Source organism: Lissotriton helveticus, chromosome 7 (genome assembly GCF_964261635.1).
Source record: "Lissotriton helveticus chromosome 7, aLisHel1.1, whole genome shotgun sequence".
NCBI lineage: Eukaryota > Metazoa > Chordata > Amphibia > Caudata > Salamandridae > Lissotriton > Lissotriton helveticus.
The window spans coordinates 1,358,591,329-1,358,602,350 of record NC_136068.1 but is presented as its reverse complement, the minus strand read 5'-3'; positions in this window follow the sequence as shown (position 1 = coordinate 1,358,602,350).

The window sequence follows — 11,022 nt, the reverse complement described above, 5'->3', positions numbered from 1 at the left end:
TCAGCGTGGACCCCATTTTGGGAGACGTTTACAGTTGTCATCAATGGCATAAAAAAAAAAAACTCCTGTGATTCTGGGCAAATCACTTAATCTCCCCGTGCCTGAAATGAATGCGTGTCCTCATGTAACGTAACTGGTGCTATGTAAAGCGCTCTGATACCTGATTCAGTTCGGGTCTAGTTCGTGCTATATAAAACTCTGCAAAAAAAAAGAAATGGCTTATTAATGCCTCTTAAAGAAAGACTGGGTAGGGTGGAGGATGAACTGATTTCTTTTTTATTAATTAGGGTGTAATGCCACCAGATAAGAGGCCACGACCACCAGAGTGAGACTGAATAATGCTACAGGTGGCATGCTCCCCCCCCCTGCCGAAGCTGCTGAGCCTATGGCTCATACTAGGCCAAATGCAGAGTGTTACCTGGGCGACAATGCCCGTGTGATTAATAGGGAATCTGCTAGGGAACCTGTCACTATAATACATGCTGCAGACCAACCCTCACGGAGCCCAACAAATACACACCCTCTCGATATTAATATGCCTGCCCAGGAACTAGTTACCATTAATCTGCCATCTGCTTGCTGCCCAAATGTGGCAGTATTGGTTAATGTCCCCCCCCCCCCGCTAAAGCCAGGGGCTAGGGAAACTATGGCATGTTTAAAGAATAAGGTTGTCCACTGGCTTAGCACTAAGCACTTATTTTTTCCTGCTAGAGCACACAAAATCCTGTTTACAAGGAGAGTGGGGTGGATTGGGCCGCTGAAAAAAAACTTTGATGGTGATTGTGTAGTTATACATTTTAGAAATCCTAGTGTTACTAGAGGCATCCACACAAAGATGAGGGAAAGTACCATGGCTACCCAAGATATTAGCATATTCCCATTGGGTTATTTCTATCGACATCTACGGAGTACAGGTCAATGTCCTAATGATATATTGGAATCGCAAGAATTAAAGGGTGACCTCAAGACCCTATCTGCCATATTGCTCGGAGTTCGCAGTCCCGAATAGATTTCAGGCACTGACTACCTTAGATGATAATGAATGGCTCAGTCCTGATCAAAGCCATGCTGGGGATTCCAGGAACCATTGGGGAAGCGTTCTTATAACTGTCCGGGCAAGTCAACTATCCCTTAAAGATCATAAAACCATCCATGGGACACACCCAGTCTGTAGTCTGGTTGTAGCCAAGCCCGCCATGGCGACTGGCAATGATAATTCTAATACCTGTAATATACCCACTCATGCACCAAGTATGGTCCCTGTATGTCAGTCTTTTGAGGGAGGGTTTAAGCTCGCAACATGGAACGTGAACGGGCCTTTGAAAAAGATAGGGACTGCTGACTGGATTAATACTATATCTGATTATGACATATGTGGCGAGGTGCAGCTTAATGACCCATCCTCCTTCACCCCCTTGTCCGATCAGATGCCACCTTACCTATCGCCATGTCCCCTACTTTATTTTCAAACTTCTGCTCCTGAGGTCCGCTATCCCTTTAAATCTTCGCTTTCCCCGGCTTCTTGGCCCGATCATGTGACTTGGTCAGGTGACCTGTTTTCCTTTAAAACGGAAGAGACGCGGGACCGGCGCTCTCGTCTTGGACTGCCCTGCTGGCATCAGAGGACCCAGAGCCAGAAGTCAGGACCTTCCTTGTGGTGCCAGGATTGGGAGGACTACGAATCCCTGCTGAGTCGGGATCAGAGGTCCAGAGGACGGAGTACCGTCGGCCGAGGAACAAGAGAAGAGGGAGCCGGACCCGCTCCGGCAAAATGCAGAAGCCTGCCACGTCCCAGGAGGGTCGTGGCTTTCAAAGGTACGGGGCCAGCTGGACGCCGTATGGGATAAGGGGAAGAAGGGAGGAAAGAACGCCTGTGAAACCAGTATAGGTGGAGGCCGTAATCGGAGGCTAAATATCACGGCACATATGAGAAGGAGCAGCACGTCACTGGTGGCGGACGGGTGCTTATTTCCTAACTCGCTTTTCCTGGTTTTTGTATTGTTCCAGAAAACAACATTCTCCTTACAAGGTCTTTCTTTTTTTCTTCTTTCTTTTTGTGCTTCTTGAATGGATTACGGAGCGGTGGAAGCTACCGGATGGAATCCCTCCCACATTTGATCTGCAGCCAAACTCCCTGAGGAAAAGAGAGTGGAGACGGTGTTAAGGGACCTCTGTCTATTATATGTTTTCTGACCTGTGTATGGGGAAACTTAGCAAAGAAATAAACCCCTATTATTACCAATCAATTCCCTGTCTCCTTGGCTTCTTCTGCACTACACCACAACATCATATGCATACAAGAAACCTGGTGCATAAATCTGATGTATGTAGAAGGGTATTCCTCATACTATGTAGAAGTCCTTGGGTCACAATCTGGGCGGGTTAATGGGGGACTACAGATACTTATTTCCAGTAAATTTCCATCAATGCTAAAAAGGTTGCATCAGTGGGTCACTATGCACAACTGCTGTGGCTAAATAAAAAAGGAAGGAGAGATATGAATTATAAATTTCTATAATAACATCTTTGACCCAACACGCAGTAGTGTGGCTACAGCCCTTGACCACGGTCTTGAAACCTTCCTAGCTTCTATTAATATAGCCTTATAGCCCTGTAGCGGGCTATACCAGCTACTAAAGGCCCGTTCCAGCGTTTTTGCGAGGGCCTTTAACATGGGAGCGGGACTTTAATAGCCAGTATACCCCAGCTACGAAAGCCTATAATTCTATTAGAACATTCTGCCACTAGAGGGCAAAATGTTGTAACCAATAAAACAAAGGACTCTCGGAGCACGAGGGGATTGAAATCCCCTCGGGCTCCGAGAGGCTTCTGTTCAAACAACATTGGAATGTTGCTTTGCAGGCCTTTACCGGCCCGTAGAAGCACAGAGCACTCCATTGTATTCAATGGAGTGCTCCACATTCCAATGTTCTAATACGGATTATGTTTTAGTGTGGGCGTGAGACTTTAACATTCAGTCATGTACAGTATCCACTACCCAGGCATGTGGCTATATTTACTAGGATGGGGAGGGAAATTACCATTTTTGCCACAACGAGTATGGGGGAGCACTAAACCTGACTATCTCTAAATATGATCTCCAATTACTTAGAGGTGGCTGCGGTCCTAGTGAGGGGTCAATCCCAACCTTCACTGGGAGAAATTCTTTTTCTACTATAGATCACATACTGGTGCCTGTCTCCGGCATTGGTATGTGTGGTAATCTTAGTATTCTACCCTCAATTCTTAGCGACTACAATCTACTTACACTACTGTTCTGTTTTTTTGGGGCCAAAGACAGGTCTAATTTGAATTAATAAATAGTATTGACCCTATTATGAAAAATGGTGTGAGAATTAAGTGGGCGGGTGTTGACCCCAGTACGATTATGCAGAAAATAGTAAGGTCTAATTACAAGGAAATAACTTACTACCTTCATGATGAAATTGACCCAAAAATGAAATCATTGAAATTTTTTGTCATATTGTAATTTCTATTAAATCACTTTTAACTAAGTACCCAAATACACCAGGGAACAATAGAAGGGGATGGTTTGACAGTGCTTGTACCAAAGCACTACAGTCACTTAAATGTGCCCTGTCTAATTGCCCACGGAATATTTTAATTATTAAATCCCTCCGGAATAAGTATAAATAAGCCATCGCAGCTAGGAAAAAGATACTCCAGGCAGAAGCAATGGAAAACCTGTCCATCTCTGTAAATACCAAACGTTTATGGGATACAGTAAATGCTCCCTTTTAGAAGAATGATGGTATCTCTGAGTTGTATTCCCTTGTGTGTTCCCTGCGATAGATGGGTGTCCCATTTCTCTGAAATTTTTTGTAATAGTGGTGAGACGACGACAGGGCCTTACTGGGAGCTGTTGTGCAAGGGGGATGTCTCCACCTGAACGTCAATACCGAAGAAGTCCATCGGGCTATACAGGCCAGTGCGGGAGGCCGGGCCCTAGGCCCTGATGTGGTCCCAGTTGATGTTTTTAAATCTGCCCCTGAATTGTGGGGACCTATTTTGACTAGGGCATTTAATTCAGCTGTAACTGATACAATCCCATCCTCATGGGGAGAATCCATTATTGTACTGATATATAAAAAAGGGGAAAAAACAGATCCAAAAAACGATTGCCCTAGTCTCTAAGACACTTCCTTGAAAGTAATGAGTAGGATCTTGTTACTAAGGCTGGAGGAATGGGCGCAAGAGTATTCTATCTTATCTCTGGTGCAATTTGGTTTCAGTAAAGGCCTCGGGACTATTGAGCAATGCATTAACTTAGAGCTACTTATTGGAAAATACACTAGGGTTAAGGCAGGCGCACTGTATTTATGCATTGCTGATTTAAGTAGCGCATTCGATCTGGACGATCATATCCTACTCTGACCAACTCTGATTTCCATGGGAGCACCTCGGCCGATTGTTGGATTTCTCTCTTGTTTATACGAGAACCTAACCAGCCAAGTTCGATTTGACCCTCAGGGGGAAAGTTCAACTAAATTTAAAATTGGGCGAGGTATACGACAGGGTTGTGTGTTAGCGCCAATACTATTTTCTCTTCTTATCAATGGGGTAGATAATCCCTTACAGACAATACAGGCTGATACTCCTTGGGTGGCTGGCCGCCCAATACCTGTATTGTTATATGCGGACGACGCAGTATTATTGGCACTGACCCCAGTGGGCCTTCAGAGATTGATAAACGCTTTTGCTGGGTTCATAATGCAAAGGAAAATGGTAATTAACAAATCTAAAACAGTTACCCTGGTTATGGAGCCAAAACATAAACCCTGCAATTCATTCTTTATTGATAACATCACAATTAGTCCAGTGAACTCCTTTAGCTATTTGGGTATCATGTCTTAAACACCAGAGCTAAAATGAGTAGGGCATCCCAAGGGATCTTTAAATTCTCCTCAAAATTAGAGAACCAACCAATTAATGAAATGGTTAAACAATGAAGAACAGAACGACTGACCAGGGTCCAGCTCAACCAAGACACATGTATCATCAACAATCATGGGTTGGTGCAAAAACACTTCCCGCACCCGTCGTCCCAAGGTGCAAATTAGGTCACAATGTTCATGGGAAAATGGAAGGTGCACTCATGGAAATCGGGAGCAAGATCACTCAGTCCCCAAAAATGTTTTCCTTCCTTTATTCTGTAAATCTTTAACAAGAACGTCCCACAGTAAACGCGTTTCGTTCCAGGAAGGAACTTCGTCAGGGCTCTACGTATAGTAGAAGAAACAACTATGCCCCTGCACTTCTACACATTCCAAGAATCATTAATCACGTTATGCGTTTTAGTCCTTTAGTACAAAATTGAAGATATTAGCACCAATTTGCAAACACAAGTAGCTCTCCGAGAGTCAATACATCAGAGTTTGAGATATAAAGATGGATATAAGGTCTCTTGTTGGTGTAGACACTTCTGTTTATTGTTCCATAGCACAAGCCAACACGTGTTTCATCGCAGGGAACAATCTGCAAATCTTCAGGGCTTTCAAAAAGGGCAAATACGTAATGATAATCACCCCGTCCGGGCGTTATTTGGAATTCGAAGTCATCAAGTTAATTCCCAATTCATATATAAATGATCTTGGTGTTTACTCGGTCAAAAAGTAAACCGGGCGGAGAAAATGGTCGTGGCTGGGCGGATATGCCGAATCATCCACGTTGTGAAGTGCACCTAATTTGTCTATGTCTCCCTCTTGAGTTGCCCGGCGCCGTTTTTCAAAGACGGACCTACGTATAGTAGGCCAAGAGGCGATGGAAAAAGTCCAAAGAGGCGCAAATAACCAATTCACGAGAGGCACAGTATGCGACGTCAAATCAATAATGATAATCTATTAAGTCGATGGGTGAATTAACCCAAACAATCCAGGTGAAGCAGCGTCTCATCCCAGGAAGCGGATTCATGGAAGGAGAAGTTTATCCCTATAGCTAATCAGCATCCAAACTCCACAGTACCAGAGGATAGGTGGCCAATATGATAAAGGCTTGAAACAATAAAAAAGATAGACGCAAGATGCGATAAAATTTCTTGCGATTCTATGTAATTGTAGATATATACGCAAAAACAGTTATGTAGTCCCGGTGATAATACACACAAGGGATAACGGGACGGACAATGGGTGGCAGGTGTTTACTCTTCACGAAGAGTGGCGATTTCCGGCATGGATGCAGAATTGTGCACCATCTGGTTGCCTTCCCAACCATGAAGTTCTGCCCACCTGATATGGTTTTATGCGCCTGTGATAATCAAACCATACAAAGCACATTGCACTTTCTATTGTTTTGCAAATTCTATCAGAATTTTAAGTGCATTTATCTTAAACCACTGTTTGTTGCACAGAACATTAGGTCAAATATAGTAGCAATGAAATATTTGGCGACATTAGATGATCCAATTATATGTTATAATGTTGCTTTATTTATTTTGAAATCAATTAATGTGAGGAAAAGTATCATGCCATAGTGCAACATACAAAATTAATTTTATATTGATAACTGTGAGCTATATCAATTTTTTTAATTGGTTTTCGATGCGCTATTTTGCTTGTACTTTTATGGCGGTTTTCTGCTTGTACTTTTATGGTTTTATTTTTGATAGCCGAATAAAGATTTTGAATCGAATCGATACCAGGAGGAGCTTTTTACTTGGACCCCATAAATGGTTCTGACAAGACAACTATGGAGAGCTGTAGTCATCAGGGATGGACGTTAACATCACATCCATCAGCCGTCCACAGTTGTACAGCAGGCATCCTCTGACATGTAGCTGCATTATAGAGCAGAATGCAAGTCCCAAATATCAGAAAGTTAAGATACAAAGGCCCTGAAATTACAGAAACAGTCCGAAAATAGGAAACGTATACACAAATGTGCCTGCAATCATGATATGCACAACAGTTATTGTGCTATTTTTAAAATAATAACTGATCACAGTGCTATTGTATTCGTGCAAAATGCAAGAAATGATAATGTGGAATACTAGAGGTCACCATTTGAATGATGATTTATTTCTGCCCCTCTGAGATAAGTTGTGTGTTGTACTCTACACCCACTGTACCTTTACTTCTCATTGAAAAAGGTGTACAGTGCGAATGAGAGTTACTAAGTAGAATTCGTTAGCAACAGAACACATTTGTCAAGTTTAAATAAATATGCGTTTTCCATTTTGTTTTACAGCGCTTCACAAAAATGTTTTAAACCTCCCCAGTTTTTTAGGTCTCGGCTGGCGTGGGCTGCGCACATGCGCAGTCTCGAGATTTAATGATTTAGAGGGCTTTCATGTATAGGGCGTTAAGCCCCGCCCCTCTTTCCCATTGGCCGTTGTCACCGCTCATGCTAAGCGGTGGCCAGCCATTGGGAAAGACTTTTCTCTTTTACAGATGGCCCACTTGGACGGGCTTGTCTGCCTTCCGTGAGCGTCGCAAAAGGATTCTTATTTTTATAGGGCCATGTGTTTCAAACACATGGCCCCATAAAGGCAAGAAATCGTTTTGCGACAAACGGAAATTAAAGCGGATTGTGCAAGGGGAATATAATGTGCATGTAAAGCTATCAACTCCCAACAAAGGAGAATGAATCAGATATGAAAACACTGAAGGGAATAGACATGTTCTGCGCTGCACAAGAAAAGCTCTACGAAGGCATGGTTCTGGCACAGCCCATAATCCTTTTCAAATTGCTCATATCAAGATGAAAGTTCACTTGTGTTGCCATATTCCCACAGCATGCTGGTATGGTAAAGAGATCAGCCCCCTGCCTTTTATATGCAACATCTTTAACATTTGCTCTGCTTTCTGTGCGTGTGATTAAATGTAGCATTCTGAAAGGCCCGAGTTCCGCAAGCGACATAAAACCTTGTCTCGCAGCTGTTGCCGGACTCGGGAAACATGTGCATTTTCTTTTCAAGCAGAGGCCATCCGACCCTTCCAGCTGGCGGGCGCTGGAGAGCACCTGCATGTCTTCATTTACTTCCAATAACAGTCTCAGCCGCACAGTCACAAAAATAGCAGCTCCCTTCAGCTGGACGGACATTTTGCCTTAATTCCCGTGAACTGAAATGCTAAGAGCATGAAATCACTCAGGCGAGCTCTATCGTTTAGAGGATAAGATTCTGTGCCCCCGAAGCCCAGTGGGAACATGATAGAAAATTGGCAACAATTACTGATAGAGTGCATGGTGCGGTATGAGGGGACGGCCGAGGCGTGTAACCGGAGAGGTGGATGGGGTGTTTACACTGCAGTGGCCTTCAGTTACTGAACACCCTCGCATACTTTACCCTGTCAAAAATGCATCCAGGGGAAACTTAATGCATTCCACTTTTAAAACTACACGAGACCACGTGCCAACCACTGATAACTTGACATTACCCAACAGTACCACTTTTCATGTAAATCATTATTTTTTTATGCATTTGGGAGGGGAAAAAAAACAGATACAGAGGTGATTTTCTGTTACCGCTGTCTATAGCCACCGATGCCCTCAAATTGCAAAGAGGCAAGAGCAAGACAATACATTTACAACTTGATGTGGAAGTCTCGATGTAGTGAAGTTGTTGTGAAGAAGACACTCTATTTCCATCCACCTTTAGACCAGGGTCACACGAATTATACAGCAGTGAAGGACCAAATGATGTGGCTGCGCTGACTAAATTATGTGGCATGCTGTGGTGGTATTATTTCATTTTGTTTTACTCATTTAACATTGTAAGGGCAAAAGTGTCACCTAATTCGAACACATTAACACATCAATCTGCAACTGAGAGGTGCCCAACCATTGTGAAGGGCATTCCACTGCTCAGCAACACTTGTTGCTGTGCTTTTAGTAACGTTTGATTCTTTTCAGGTAAAAGCATTCTTCTGATAAAATCTGCAAAATATGCAGATGATGAATTAATTATGTGGCATATGCAGCAAATTAATAATTATGGGGAAAAAGATGCAGCCTCAGAATCACATAATTCCAGTAGCCCGGTGTGGGAATGTGCAAGGGGCAGTGCACCGAAAAGTTGCAATCACAATGGGATAGGAGGTGACTCCACCTCTACACGCTCTGTAGCACTACAGCGTTGATCTGTATATGTTGAAACTTTGCTTTTAAAATAGTTTTTAACAACTTGAATCTTTACATTATTTTAGCTGTGTCACTTTACAATTGTTAACTCGTACCGCACCCCATTGATGACCCCCGCTCGCCATCTGTAAGAGTGGGCCGCCTTGGTCTTGGGTCAGCGGTCTAGTCTCTCTACTCAGGGCTATATAGATCACGCTGGCATGAACGCACAGCGTGGGATAGGAGGTGACTCTGTCTCTACACGCTCAGTAGCACTATAGCGTTTATCTGTATATGTTGGAACTTTGCTCATAAAATTGTTTTTAACAACTTGAATTTGCACATTATTTTAGCTGTGTCACTTTACAATTGTTAACTTGTACCGCACTGGATTGATGACCCGCGGTCCCTGTCTGTAAGAGCGGGCCGCCTTGGTCTTGGGCCAACGGTCCAGTCTCTCTACTCAGGGCTATATAGATCTTGCTGGCGCGATCACGCAGCGTGGGATGGGAGGTCACTCTGCCTCTACACGCTCGGTAGCACTATAGCGTTGATCTGTATGTGTTGGAACTTTGCTTTTTAAATTGTTGTTAACAACTTGAATCTGCACATTATTTTAGCTGTGTCACTTTACAATTGTTAACACGTACCGCACCGCATTAGTGACCGCGGTCCCCGTCTGTAAGAGCGGTGCCACCTTGGTCTTGGGTAAGCGGTCTAGTCTCTCTAATCAGGGCTATATAGATCATGCTGGCGCGAGCGCGCATTGAGCGAGCCACAGGCAAGCCCGTCTAGCATTAAAAATGCAATAGGTATCGCCTTTAATTAAGTTAAAGCCATTTGCTTTGCTATTCAATACTATTAGCAAAGCAAATGGCTTTAACTTAATTAAAGGCGAGACCTATTGCATTTTCAATACTTGTTTGAAGTGTGAGGCTGGCATAGATTTGGTTAAAAAAAAAACACCAATAAAATAGTGACCTATGTGGTAGTAGCACCACCACACGGATCCTCTGGCATGCAACAAGACACACGCATCTTAATGGTTCATATGAACAAATCCCTCTCTTTCTTGCTGCTGGATGGAATGTCAGGGAGCGCAGAAGGGGAAGACATTCCTGAGAGACAGGGGCGAAACAGTCCCCGGCATCTAGATGTTCCACGTACCTTCCAGCTGCATTTAATACGGTGGGCTAATGAAAAACTACACAGGCAATGTTTATAAATCCCACATCCTTAATTCTACACTGCTTTTTGGCATCCTGCTGACTTGATAACCAAACGTGACATAGAGTAAATTCTAAATGTCACAATAACACAAGAGGATGTTACCCGTTATGGATTTTAATACAACATATTTGTGAAACTGGAAAATGCAGATTGAATACTAGACTGTACAATACTATTATATGTAGTGGCATTTTATAATTTGCTACCTTATTTGTTGAAAATCGCAATTTGAAGTGATAATGTAATTTCTGCGAATTCTGGAAAATAATGCATTATCATTACATCATGTCCGTGACATATGACTTTTAAAACCACAACTGAAAGGACAAGCATGATCCAATACCCTAAAAACACACACAATAGTCATCATATGATTAGCAATGGTATCATAGCACTGCTTAAATTCACATCCCATGCAATTCACAGATACCCTGCCTGCAATAATCCTTGGGTATAGCTATGTTTAGTGGCCACTGGGGACCGGTGATCTGCTACCGGAAGACAATGGACAAGGCCTCCAGTGGGCACTGGGGACAGGTGCTCTGCTGCCGGTAGACAATGGTCAAGGCCTCCAGCTGGCCCAGTGGGCACTGGGGACAGGTGCTCTGCTGATGGTAGACAATGGACAAGGCCTCCAGCTTACCAAGGGGGCACTGGGGACAGGTGCACTGCTGCCAGTAGACAACGGGAAAGGCATCCAGCTGGCCCAGTGGGCAT